At 36.5% G+C, this 14,804-nt stretch overlaps 1 protein-coding gene across 5 annotated transcripts in view; it reads right to left on the bottom strand.

Moving 5' to 3' along the window:
• kcnab1a (potassium voltage-gated channel subfamily A regulatory beta subunit 1a) overlaps positions 1-14,804 on the bottom strand; it is a 133,178-nt gene that overhangs the window by 86,816 nt on the left and 31,558 nt on the right. The gene's annotated exons all lie outside the window — the stretch shown is intronic.

Raw genomic sequence — 14,804 nt, 5'->3', positions numbered from 1 at the left:
CACCCTTGTGTGATGTAAAATGAGGTGAAAAGACGAAAGGGCCAGCAGCATCTCTCTCAGCTCCCCACAGTGTGGGAGTATGGAGAGATGCTCACTCAACAGCACTCTATGATCAGCTAACCTGTTCATGCACACACAAACACTAATACATTGCGCCTTAGGACAAGAACAAACATGAAACTCCATGAAAAATGATGTTAAGTGGGGAATGTAGTCCATTTCTATGCAATCTTAAAGGGCCAGTATTGTTGATTTTCCAGATGATTATCAATATCGTAATTTTTTCAGATATAAACAGGGCTGCTTATTGCACAGTAGTCTTTGCCTCTTCAAATATATTTCTCAACACAACTTTGGTCAACTGTTAGCAGCAGGGTTAATTAAAGGGGGTTGCACACAGACATGTCTGGCAGATGACATGGCGTATCTTAAATAATTATTTATTTTCTACAAAGGTACGCACATAACGCCAATGCTCAGTGTCAACATTCTGAAGTGCAATGGAGCGCCAGTCACGTAGTTTTCCATAAAATTCGACCCAATTCATTATCAAAGGACAAAGATTATTTCCTCTAGCCATCACTGGATGATCTATTGTGAACATGTACTCTCTTTCATAGAGCTTATTTCCAGTTTCAAGTACATTGTTTTGTGGTTTGACAGTTTGAATGAAAGACCTCTTAAAGGATACTGCACTTTCAGAGAAATTGCATAATAAACGTCACCATTTCGAATCGTTCAGTTTGCACAGTTTTACTAACCTGCAGCAAACTCATAAACGTCACTTTGTTCATTCTTGAAGATGTACAAGAACCTTCATAACTTTGGACTACCATCAAAATGTGGTTTATGAGGACATTTCTAGTGTCTCTATAATTCAAATTGCTTATAAAACCTACTATGTTTTTTGAAAATGTAAAAATGCAGAAAGTTTTTTGTGAGGGTTAGGTTTAGGGTAGGGTTAGGGCATAGAATCTATAATTTGTACAGTATAAAAATAATATAAAATTATTATTGTTTAGGGCTAGGGTTAGTTAGAATAATTAACATTATGTCTATGGAGTGTCCTCATAAGGATAGCCACACCAACATGTTTGTGTGTGTGTATGTATGTATGTATGTGTGTGTGTGTGAGCGTGTATTTATCACTTTGTGGGGACCAAATGTCCCCATAAGGATAGTAAAAAACAACATTTTTGACTTTGTGGGGACATTTTGTCGGCCCCCATCAGGAAAACAGCTTATAAATCATACTAAATTATGTTTTTTGAAATTATGTATATGTAAAAATGCATTTCTATAAACAAAAATGTTTTCTATGAGGAATATATAGTTTGTACAGTATAAAAATAATTATGTCTATGGAAAGTCCCCATAAAACATGAAAACACAATGTGTGTGTGTGTGTGTGTGTGTGTGTGTGTGTGTGTGTGTGTGTGTGTGTGTGTGTGTGTGAGAGAGAGAGAGACATGTTATATCGCCCTCATGTGGTCTCTCAATGCTATTACGCCAGACAGTTAAACATAGGCCAACTGAGACAATTGGAAAGCATGTAAATTGGATTTCTAATTTAAATTTCAGCTAATTTAAAAATATTGATGCCTCAAAAACATATCGATTAAATAACGTGCCGATCAATAATCGATATATCGATATTTTATGACATCCCTACATAGAACACAAAAGAAGATGTTAGCCTCAGTCACCATTCACTTTCATTGCAAGTTTCTAGCATTCTTCATAACATCTTCATGTGATCCACAGAAAATCATTCAAGTTAGGAATAACATGAGGGTGAGTCAATAATGGAAGAATTTTCAATTTTGGATGCACCTCATTAAACAATGATAAAGATATTTTCTTCTTTCATGTTATATACATTGATGTCAAATGTGTTCATGTCTACTATTACTACTAAAAATACAAACTGTATTTTGTAAAAAAAAATACAGTTTAATAACACCAGATTTCCTTGTATTCATCATTTTATTATCTTATCTTAATAAGAACTCTTGTTTGAGGCATGGACATGATGAACTTGTCCTAATTTTTAATCATAGCAACACTGAGTGACACAATCATGACAATCTTTTCACAGCACTAAATGCAGTAATGTTCTCGAGAGCTTTGTGAAAGATGCCATACATTAGATACATCTTTTTTATGCAGTTTTACTTATTTCAAATCACTATGGCAACCTAGTGGGAAAGAGGTAAATTAGAGTGCCTGTTAGTATGTCTGGGAAGAAATGAGTGCAAAACCATCTGGGAGCAGAATGTGTGATCCTTCACAGTAATGAAAACCACTGTCTTGTTTTCATAATTTAATTGAAATGAAGACAGAAGTATTGGGAGATTTATTAAGCTTTGCGACACTAAAAATTATAGAAAATAATAGGAAAATAATATAAAAATGCTACAGTAAAAAAAAGGTAATTTTTTAAATGGCACGTTATTTTATGTATATTTTTGAGGCAGGGATATATTAAAATTAGCAGACATTTCAATTAGAAGGCTAATTTGCATGCTGTCCAGTTCACTCAGTTTGCCTTCTGATTAATAGTGTGGCATAATAGCGTTGGGAGACCACAAGAGGGTGATATAACATTTCCTGAAGCCAGGTCACGGGAAGGAAAAGCACCGGTATCACACACAGTGGACAAGCTGATGCAGCGCAGCAGAAGGCAGTGAAGCTTTCATTACTTCAAGAATGAACAGCATCGTTGATGAGTTTTCAGGTTAGTGTATGAAACTGGTGTAAGTGTGCAAACTGAACGATTAGAAATGGCGATGTTTATTACGCAATTTCTCTATGTAGTCTTAAATAGGTCTTTCATTTAAGTAGTCAAAGCACAAACAACATAATTGTAGCTGAAATGTGTAGGCAGGGTATATAAAGTGATGGCTAGAGTAAATAATCTTTGTCCTTTGATAATGATTTGGGTTAAATGTAATGGAAAACTATGCGAGTTGCACTTCGTGGAACTGCAGAATTCACATCCTTAGATGACCCTTAAGGGAGGTTTTGTCAGATTTAGATAACTTCTAGCTAAGTAAATTCACCCTCACACACACACACACACACACACACACACACACACACACACACACATTTATTGCCTTGGGCACTTCTTAAATTACCTGTTTTTTGACCTTGCATAACCATATCATCTCTCCCCTGAGACCTATTTCTTACTCACTCTTTATCTCTGTTTCTCTCTAACTCACTCCTTCTCAATCCTTCTCTCATGTCGGACATTCTCTCCAGTATATTTAATTAAAGAATGACAACCCAGAAATCAGAAGATTACTTTTAACCAATGGCTGAGACTCTCTGATATCTGATCAGAGAAATTCAATACACGATTCTTCATATCACTCCGGCTGTTTGGCTAGACTGCTCTGGGAAGTCAAAGATTAAAACACTTGGTTTCCTTGGGCAAAAATCAGTAAAGCACAAGATTGAAAAACATACTAATGTAATGCCAGATGCTACCATGAATAAATCTGACAACAGCTCAATAACAACACAAGTTAAATAAATGCAAAATAGCCCTTGTAGACACCTGATTGTCTAGTACTGGCCATTAATTGCAGATTTACTGTTACTGTTTACTCTATACTGTTGACTGAAATGAGTTTGCTTGAAACCCTCTATAAATTATTGCTGTATTTGCTTCATCTGCATAGCAATACAGACAGATTGCTTTTGCAGTAGATGCCTTACAAAACAAAAAGCATAAAATGAAGACAGGCTTTACTTTCAGAGAGCCCGTCATCCACATCCCCCCACACACAGCCTTTCATACATCATTTTTCTCATATACACAACCAGTCAAACACACTATATTCACACATAGCCAGAGGAACAGTCTAACGAGAGGTGTGTGATCTCACTGAGCAATCTAATGGGTGTAATTACTGCGAATAGAACACACTGTGCAGCATACTGTATGTACAAAGGGGAAAGGGGTTTATCGCAACACATGGACCTGCAAGAGATCTAAATGCATGTGATTTTAGGCATCACTCACTTAAGCTCTCAGCTGTATAGACCCCAAATAACAAAGACATGTCTATGTTTGACATATAGGGAAGGAGTAAGAAGAATAAGAAGAAGAGACAGGAAAAGAGTTAGAAAGAAAGTGAGGGAAAGAGTGAAAAAGGGAGGAGAGTGGGTGAAACAGATTGCTCTGTCAAAGGGGACAGAGACGGCACAATGTGACGTTCCCACAGCAATGCAGAGTTGGACAGAATAAAGTAACTGTGTGTATGTGTGTGCGTGCATGTTTGTGTGTGGGGGCGGGGTTTTTTTACGTTACAAACTGGTAATTACAAGGGTATTATGCTATAAATGTGGTTTATGAGGACATTTCTATTGTCCCCATAATTCAAATTGCTTAAAACAATTAAAAAACATACTAAACAATGTTTTTTTGAAAATGTAAAAATGAAGTAAAAAAAGTTTTTTGTGAGGGTTAGGTTTAGGGGTTGTGTTAGGTTTAGGGGATAGAATCTATAGTCCGCACAGTGTTAAAATCATTATGTCTATGGAGAGTCCTCATAAGGATAGACACACCTTCTGAGAAATCTGAGAAAGACTTTGCTAGCTGAGGTAAGGGACATTCCATCATTTAACTGTTGTGTATAAATGAGTATAGTTTACTGAGCATGTGGATATGCTTGTTTTTCTCAACAAAAACATGACATGAGATACAATATAAACATGGTGAGTGTTTTTAGTCGTCCTGTACATTAACCGCATCAGTCTACTTCATTTCATTTTCTTCGCTTTGCGTGAGCTTAAATGCTTTCATTCTATTCTTATTTGGTTTTCACGCATTGCTAGTTTAAATATATAAAAAAAAAACACACACAAAGGACATGATATAAGTTTGTTTTGAATATAATTAGAAGCTTGTTTTTTTTAATGGTGAAGCAAAATTTATGACTAAACAAAATATTTTATAACATCTCTTTTCATTTAAATAATAGAATATTAGAATATTCGTTTTTTAAGAGCTTAAATATTCGAATACCAAATTATTGATGAATGCCCATCTCTACTAAATATTTGAGCGCTGCACCACTAAATTTAGGTAACCCTCTGTATAAACTAAATATTTACGGAAGCCTCCGACCAGGAGTAATGGATGGAATAAGAAAGCAGACTCAATTAATGACATCAATGAGCTTATGTTTTGCGTGACAGGCTTCAATCCTTTCAACATATATGATGATGTTGACATTTACACTCGTTTACATTTACGAGAGAGAAAAAATAAAATTTACTTTTAAGGGGCTCTTCAGCAAAAACGTATCTAACGGTGCAGTTTTCAGGATGCGTTGCCCGGTGTCAAGTTTATTAAAATGAATAAATGTCTATTTTTTCAGTCTGTTGTATTAGAATTTATATATCACCCCTTATTTATTTTAGATACAGTTCAATTTATTGTTATTTACACAGTGCAAATATACTATTTATCAAATAGCTACTTTAATTACATATTGTATTTTAATGGGGATTTAATTTATTAAAGCCGACATTTACAGGTTACAAGGTTTGAACATCAACCGTAATGAGATAAAACTGAAATGCACAGCTTTTTAATACTTCTGTGTACAAATTTGAAGGCTGCTTATTGGATAAATTCAGGTAAACATCCTATTATGCGACTACGTATTACTTTAAGGAAAGCTTACGACCTACTAGTTAAGTCTTGCCTTAAGAACAGGTGGTGAAACCAAATTAAGCACTGTCCTAACCGTTATTTACAAACCAACTATTAGTTACTAAGCCCTTAGTGTGAACTTTATGTCCTAACCTACGTGAGAACTTACGCACAATTGGTGCAACCATACACTGGTCACATAAGTGCATCTCCTGTGACCACCTGTGATTTGGAGGGGAGGGTATCTGTTTCATGATGATATACAGTTGATGTCAGAAGTTTACATACACCTTAGCCAAATTCATTTAAACTCAGTTTTTCACAATTCCTTACATTTCATCAGAGAAAACATTTCCTGTCTTAGGTCAGTTAGGATCACTACTTTGTTTTAAGAATGTGAAATATCAGAATAATAGAAGAGAGAATTGATTTATTTCAGCTTTTATTTCTTTCATCACATTCCCAGTGTTCTGGGATCCCAGTGGGTCAGAAGTTTACACACACTTTGTTAGTATTTGGTAGCATTGCCTTTAAATTGTTTAACTCTGGTCAGTCATTTTGGGTAGCCTTCCACAAGCTTCTCACAATAAGTTGTTGGAATTCTGGCCCATTCCTCCAGACAGAACTGGTGTAACTGAGTCAGGTTTGTAGGCCTCATTGACTGCAGGTTTTTCAGATTTGCCCACAAATTTTTCTAGCGGATTGAGATCAAGGCTTTGTGATGACCACTCCAATACCTTGACTTTGTTGTCCTTAAGCTATTTTGCCAGAACTTGTGTGGTGTGCTTGGGGTCATTGTACATTTGGAACACCCATTTGCGACCAAGCTTCACATTCCTGTCTGGTGTCTTGAGATGTTGCTTCAATATATCCACATAATTGTCCTTCCTCATGATTCTATTTTGTGAAGTTCACCAGTCCCTCCTGCAGCAAAGCACCCACACAACATGATCCTGCCGCCCCCATGCTTCACTGTTGGGATGGTATTCTTCGGATTTCAAGCCTCACCCTTTTTCCTCCAAACATAACGATGGACATTATGCCAAACATTTCAATTTGTGTTTCATTAGACCAAACGACATTTCTCTAAAAATAACAATTTTGTCCCCATGTGCACTTGCAATCTGTAGTCTGGCTTTTTTATGGCAGTTTTGGAGCAGTGGCTTCTTCCTTGCTTAGCAGCCATACAGGTTATGTTGATATAGGACTCGTTTTACTGTGGATATAGATACTTGTCTACCCGTTTCCTCCAGCATCTTCACAAGGTCCTTTGCTGTTGTTCTGGGATTGATTTGCACTTTTCACACCAAACTACATTAATCTCTAGGAGACAGAATGCATCTAATTTCTGAATGCATCTCATTACTAGTTTGAAGGTAGGCCTTAAAATACATCCACAGGTACACCTCCAATTCAGTACACCTTCTATCAGAAGCTAATTGTCTAAAGGCTTGAAATAATTTTCTGGAATTTTCCAAGCTGCTTAAAGGCAAAGTTAACTTAGTGTATGTAAACTTCCGACCCACTGGAATTGTGATATAGTTAATTAAAAGGGAAATAATCTGCCTGTAATGAATTGTTGGAAAAATTACTCGTGTCATGCACTAAGTAGACTTTTTCCAAAACTATAGTTTGCTAATATTAAATCTGTGGAGTGGTTAAAAAATATGAGTTATAATGACTTCAACCTAAGTGTATGTAAACTTCAGACTTCAACTGTACATCAATTGCTATGTCACTGTGTTACTGCATGATAATAAAGCACTACAAAGCCAGAAAAGACAAAGAAATTGCTCAGATGTGGTTGAAATTTAAACTAAGCACAAACGCAATATGTTAAGCAGAGTTATCCATTATTTTTAGTGGATTACCTGTATTAAAGGAGCTTCAGGTGTTCGTGCTTGTCCTATGTGTTAATATCAAACACACTGAAGACGATCTGTGAAGCTCACGTGATTGTGTATGAATCAGATTTTTTTACATTTTCCGATCAGAGGGTTATTTCCTTTTAAAGCCGCTCGGCAAAGTAATGAACGACTGATTTCAAATTACTCAGCAACGTTTAAACTCTTGTTTTAGCGCAGCAGTTGATTGACAGGGGAGGGGTGGCTCTTCACTGCTGCTGGGACGCATACAGAACGGATTAGCATTTATACCTCAAAATGTGATCTGGTCACATACGTTTTTGATCACATTCATATGTGGTTTTTGTGATCTGATAACAAACTAGTATAAACCCCGTTTAGACCTGTATATAGGGCTAACCACATGTGATTGGATCACTTAAAATGCACCTTAATACCAGGTACAAACAGGGTCTTAGTATAATATCTCAGCTCTGTTGGTCCTTACAATGCAAGTGTATGGGTACCAAAAATTTAAGCTCCAAAAAGCACAAAGGCAGCGTAAAAAAAAGCAGGTAAACCAAAAGACTCCAGTAGTTAAATCCATGTCTTCAGAAGCTATATGATAGGTGTGGGTGAGAAACAGATCAATATTTAAATCAATATTTTTTATATATATATAAATTCTCCTCCCTTCCAAGTAGGTGGCGATATGAACGAAGACCGCAAATCTCCAAAAACAAAACAAGAATGTGAATGTGGGGATTGATTGTAAAAATGGACTTGAATATTGATCTGTTTCTCACCCATATCAATCTTATCGCTTCTGAATATATGGATTTAAACACTGGAGACTTCTGGATTAGCTGCCATTATATGCTTTTTGGAACTTCAAAGTTTTGGTCACCATTCACTTGCATTGTGTATCCTTTTAAGGACCTATTTCTACCAGATCAAATGCTTAAAATTAGGTTTGTTGGTTTAACCTAATGTAGTCAGGTTGATTCAGACATGTTAAATAATATTTTTGGCTTAAATCAAACCAGCTTTTTCAGATGTTACCACATGAAGCACACTTTGTTTCAGTGCATGTTAGTTTGTGATTATTTTTTAACTTTAATTTTTAACTATTTGTTATTTACTTTCAACATAGGCTTCACAGATCAATGTGGGGTGGAATGGGGGAAAAAATTATAAATGCACCTGTAACTCAACAATAGGATATCAAAAAGAGAGAAAATAGAAGAGTAATTTCAAACAGTTTGATTAAATGACTTCTCAACCTAATTGCAAAAATAAAAATGCAAATACTTGGCATTTTTAGTCACACATGTTCCGTTCTAGTGCATGCACAACCAAGATCACGTACCAAGAATAACTACTAAGAGTTAGAGGGGCCCCTGTTGGTGACAGTTGGTACAAACAGAACTTCACTCAACTGCACTCAATCATAAACTGAAGCATTTACTCAATTCTGTGTTTGCCATAATGCACACCTACACATCCATTACCACCCAGGTAGAATAAAGAACACTGTTACTGCTTATCCCTTCATCAGTATCCATCTTCTCATTAAGAAACCTTCAAACAAGTCTCCATAGACACTAATTGATTTTCATGGATTATGAAAGCAGGTGTTGGTCAAGTTAATGTCTCTCTCTTAGCTTTTTCAGCCTCATTCTCTTTTACATGGAAGACCACTGAATGCTGATGCCAGATCTCTGGCTTTGCTGCTTTGCTGCTAATTTTCCTGAGGTGAACTCGTTTAGAGTGTCATGGGTGTGTGAGCATCTCAATTACCAAGAGATGGTCAGATGGTTTGGTTAATAATTTACACAAACAACACACACTAATGCATACTGCACTAGTCTGAAAGTCATACTGCACTAGTTTTGAATGTCAAAACACAGTGACACAAAGCATTAAAAATGTTGAAATAGTAATGAACTACAAAGGACACAATTGTGAAATACCACGAACACTGAGATCTTGGAAAAACTCCAGCAGAGGCCATACTTAATTATTTATCTGACTGACATTGAATTACATAATGACTGTGCATCTGCTGTCTGGTTAATACAGCAAAGGTTATGCAAATAAAGGACTAATCCCTGGAGTCATGGAGTTGTGGGAGAGTCAGATAGAGAAAGACCGTTTGAGCTGTCTGATTTGTGATCTGAAACTGTCCGATGCATTATTGAATGTGTTTAAAACCCAATGCCATGATCACATCGCTAGAAGATACATCTCTCACGGCATTATTTAATAAACAACATGTAGTCAGCATTGTTGGTAGACAAAGAAGCATTTTTCTTATTACATTATACAGGATAAATAGTTCTTTATACAAGATCCTTTACTCACTTCACTTTACTTAAGGCTAAACTGTGAGGACATGAGCATATACTGTATACTGATGTTTAAATATTTTCTTCTTTGATAGCTTAATGTGCAATGAGAACTACAAGTGTCCAAAACCTGAAAAACCCTTTTTCAGCCCTTTGCAGCCCTTTGCAGCCAGTCTACCACAGTAGGAAGGTATTAAGGCATGTCCAACATCCAACATTATAATCCATAACTCGTCTACTAAGATGCCTTCATCTATATGCAGTATTTTTTTAAATGAATGTTTATGTATCTATGACTGTGTTCATGTTCGCATGAAGTCACACACCCACATCTCCTGGAAACTTTGCACGAGTTTACAAGTTGGAAGTTCAACTTTGAAGGGATAATTCACCCAAAAATAAAAATTATTTCATCATTTACTCACCCTTTTGCCATCACAGATGTGAATGACTTCTGCAGAACACAAATGAAGATTTTTAGAAGAATGTCTCAGCTCTGTTGGCCCTTACAATGCAACTGAATGGTGATCAGACCTTTGAAGCTCTAAAAAAGAGACAAAGTCAGCATAAAACACCAGTGGTTTAATCAATGTCTTCCGATCCAGTTAGTTTTGGGTCAAAACAAACCAAAATATATCTCCTTTTTCACTGTACAGTACATCTTGACAGCAGTCTCCTTGGCAATCATGATTTCAAACTGGATCACTTTATAAGACATTGATTAAACCACAAGAGTATGATGGATTATGTTTATGCTGATTTTATCTCTCTTTTTTTTTTTTAGATCCTTAAAAGGCCAGATCACCGTTCACTAGCATTGTACGGACCTACAGAGCTGAGATATTCTTCAAAAAATCTGAAAAAAGTCATACACATCTTATATGGTATGAGGGTGAGTAAATGATGAGATAATAAACATTTTTGGGTGAACAAGTCTTTTTAATATTGATCGATTTCTCACCCACACCTATCGTATCACTTCTAAAGATATGGATTAAACAACTGGAGTCTTATAGATTACTTTTATAAGGCTTTTACGTGATTTTTGGAGCTTAAACATTCAGGTCACCATTCACTTGCATTGTAAGGACCATCAAAGCAGAGATATTCTTCTAAAAATCTTTGTTCATTTTCTGCAGAAGAAATAAAGTCAAACACATCTGGGATGGCATGAGGGTGAGTAAATGATGAAAGAATGTTCATTTTTGGGTGAACTATCCATTTAAGTCCGAGCAGGAAGTTGGAAACTCCCATTTTCCAAGTTGAATGGAACGCAGCATAAGGCCAATTCATCAAAAATCTCTAATCCTGACAACCTGAATGAGCCAATTTTCAGAGCCATACATTTTGTAATTAATCATTAATTATCTATAAGCACTGCTAGTCTGTCTGAAGGCCAGTACTGTCTTACTGTCTTGTGCAGAGTGAGACAGTGTCATGGGTTGATCCCTTATCTAATTGCAAAGGCAATTAAGTATTTAATGGGGACACCTGGTGATCGTTCCTCAATCATTAATCAGCTTTCCAGGATGAATAAATGATCAGTGACTGGCACTTTTTTGCGGTGATTTTGAAAATGCCACACGTAACTGGCCCATTTAAAGCTATTAGTTTTGAGGCCCTGGTAAGGATACTTAAAAGAACTTAAAAGATCAGGAAGATATTTTACCTTTGGAGGAGAAAGAGAGAGTGGGGAGAGGTCATATAAGGTGAGTTCTCTTATTCCTTTGTGTGTGTTTACACAGCAAAGCCAGTGAAAACTGGCTAAGACGCAGTACGACAAAGGCAATCAAATATTGAAAACCAAACTCTAAAAGCAACAGAGATGGCAACAACAGTACAGTCCTCTGAGAATCAGTGGAGAAGAAAACAGAAGCAGGGTGGCTTAGTTCAGTGCAAATGGAAATACAGTATTATTTTCCTGATAAAAACTTGACAAGTCTCCTTTTATTTCATGACACCGTGTAGGCAAACACCAACAACAATCTCTAACAGTAAATGTCTTCTGAACAATCCTGTTAGTACCATGAACTACATCTTGCCCAGACCCTTAAAATAAATTAACAAAATAATGATGACAGGAAACTGATAAATTAGATTATGCACAGAAGTTTTTTCTAGTCAATTTTAGTAGCGCATAGCCTAAGATGACAAACAGCTATTAATCATTAGTAGAGTTGCAGCGGTTATACCACGGTTTGAAAATTGGCGGTTATCATACCATGTACATTTGCATATCTACAGTATTGAGAAAAAAATGCAATCGGACGGAGAATCTCACATGCGCTTGCGCATCTCCTTTCCTCCTTGTCTGCCTGTCAGACTCGTCAACTTGCGTCACACACACACAAATGCAGTGGAGAAAATGTCAGAGAGAAGCGAGGCGAGGGGGTCTGACATGAGTTTGTGTGTGAGTTAAAGCAGTGTTTCTCAACTGGTCTATTTGGACTGGGTCGCGGACAGCAGGGAAAGAGCAATGCCATGGTTCTCCCATTGAAGATATTTCGGCGGCTGAGGCAGATTTAATGATAATCTCGCAAACAGCTAAAGCAGACATGGGCAATTTACAGCCTGCAGGCTGGATCATGCCCTGCACATGGTTTAATGTGGCCCGCGGCTCATTTGTCATAAAAGCGTTTTTATTTTTCATTGGATATTTCAGTTAACTTGCATTGGGACCTAACGCGTCTCCACAAGCGTATAACATGCTCATGGTTGCCAAATAAGAGCAACACTCCCAGTTTGAGATTTATACTTGCGCAAATTGGAAATATCCCATCTAATGTTATACTTATTTTGTGCAATCTGGCAACCATGCACGTCATGCTTTCCCCTTTGAACAAACTTAGCGATCTGTAGTGCAATATTCTGCTCAAGGAAAAGTGTTATACAGCTACTCTGTGTCCATTCTTGAGGCTGCTTGTGATGTTTGTTGCTACTAATTTTGCAGGTAAACCTTCTCAGTGATTAAATTAAATATAAAATTAGATCTTGGCATCATTGACACACGGAGTAATCATTGACATGCGAGCAAAAGCAAGCCAGAGACAAATATGTATATGTATTTATTATTTGTGCAATTTAGAAATGTTGAAGTCCCTTCGCACCTGTATGTTAATCTGACTCTTGCGGTATTCATTTATCATAGTCATGCAGTCTGTGTTATTCAGTTGTATGCTGAAAGTCAAACGTTGACATCAACAACAAAAATAATGTCACTTGATGTCCTTGTACTGGAAAACCATGAACAAAACTGTGCAACATAAAAGGAAATGCAACAGAAGATACATTAAATACAGGTTATGTTTAATCTATGGCAGGTCGACACTTGATGTCCAATGTAAAATCTGTGTCCTGAAGCAAAACCAGTTGAGAACCACTGAGTTAAAGGGATAGACAAGAGCAGTATCAAACAAATACATATATGGACATGAAACATCGATTTGAATTTAAAATTATTTAATTAGCTTACTTGTATAGACTGCTAAGTGATATAAGAGACAAAAGTAAACAATTTAGGAAACAACGTTTTTCCAGATTAGCAGTCAGTTAGGGTTAGTTAACTGTTGTTAACTACAACAGTGCTTATTTATAAATATTTGATCACTTTAATACTTTGACAGCTTTAATCTTTTTGAGAGCTGTGTAATAAAGATGTATAACAAACTACAAGTGCAGTGTGGTGACCTCTCTATGGAACTGTTTCCAGCCATTGACATGCAGCTCCAGGCCATGATGCTCCAGTGGCCAAAGTCACATGCCTGAATGTGACCTTCATGGCATGAGCTGCTGTATACATGAATATCTGTGAGGCCCTAAAGAGTCATGATGCAGTCACTACCAAAGACCACTCCAATAATCTGTGGTTGACATACCCTCCAGCCATGTTAAGAAACCATATGTTATTTGGAAGTAGAACATCCCTGCATGTCAGAGTTCCATTTGACAGTGACTCTGCCCATATGTCCACCTTGTACCAATAGCATCAAAATTACTCTCTAAAGTCCAAACGGGCCGTGATATGCTGAAGAGGGCCGCAAAACGGTGCCCCGATATGCAGAAAAGGGGGCCACGATATGCAGAAAAGGACAGCGACACCACCATCTGATTTTCTATTGCTTGGTATTACTTAAAATTTCACAACTTAGTCCATATACGTTGCCATACATTTTTAGGAAAAGAATTTTTTTTTATGTTTATTAGGTGCTACTAGTTACAAATCAAAAAGGAAAATGGAAAATGCACACAGCAGTTATGCTTGGGTTGCAGGACACTATGACTCTATAAAGTTTAGCAGAATGTCTGAGCTTCTCTCTACCATACAATGAAAGTATATTGGAAACAGGGGCTATCAACCTCCAAAAAGGACAAAAAGACACAAATCAAAATCATCATAAAATAGACCATTCTAATTGTGAACTATAATCACCTTCTTCTGTAGTCTTATCATCGTTTTGTATTTAAATAGGTATTCACTAAAATCTTGCCTTCAGCTATGTTTTCCCTTTCATTGAATGGAAATTCATTGAATGGAGAGTGCATTCTGCTTGGAAATTCTGCTTCAAATGACTGCTTTAAAGACGCTGTAAAAGATTTTGACATTCTGAAAACCCCCAAATGTCCACGTTTCATGGACACGTTATTGTTTGCTGTTTACAAAGTCTACTGCTGTCACAGAGGTCGGTAAGATATCTCAGGACACTTATTTTATTAATATCTTTCAGGGAGTAGGACATTTTTTGCATTCTTTTCTATGAAAAAAAAAAAAAGAAAATAATAACAAATACTATATTTTTCGTGTGAACGGTTCATTTATCAGGTTGATTCAAGAGCACTGGAAATGAAAAAAAATAGTTAAAAAACGAATTCAGATGAAATCAAGGTAAAAATCTGTAAAAATCGTAGCTTTTGACTTGGGGGAAACAAATGTTTCTTTAAAGA

The sequence above is a fragment of the Xyrauchen texanus genome, chromosome 21 (assembly GCF_025860055.1).
Source record: "Xyrauchen texanus isolate HMW12.3.18 chromosome 21, RBS_HiC_50CHRs, whole genome shotgun sequence".
Taxonomy (NCBI): Eukaryota; Metazoa; Chordata; class Actinopteri; order Cypriniformes; family Catostomidae; genus Xyrauchen; species Xyrauchen texanus.
The sequence above is the reverse complement of the archived record's forward strand: the minus strand, read 5'-3'. Positions and strand labels throughout refer to the sequence as shown.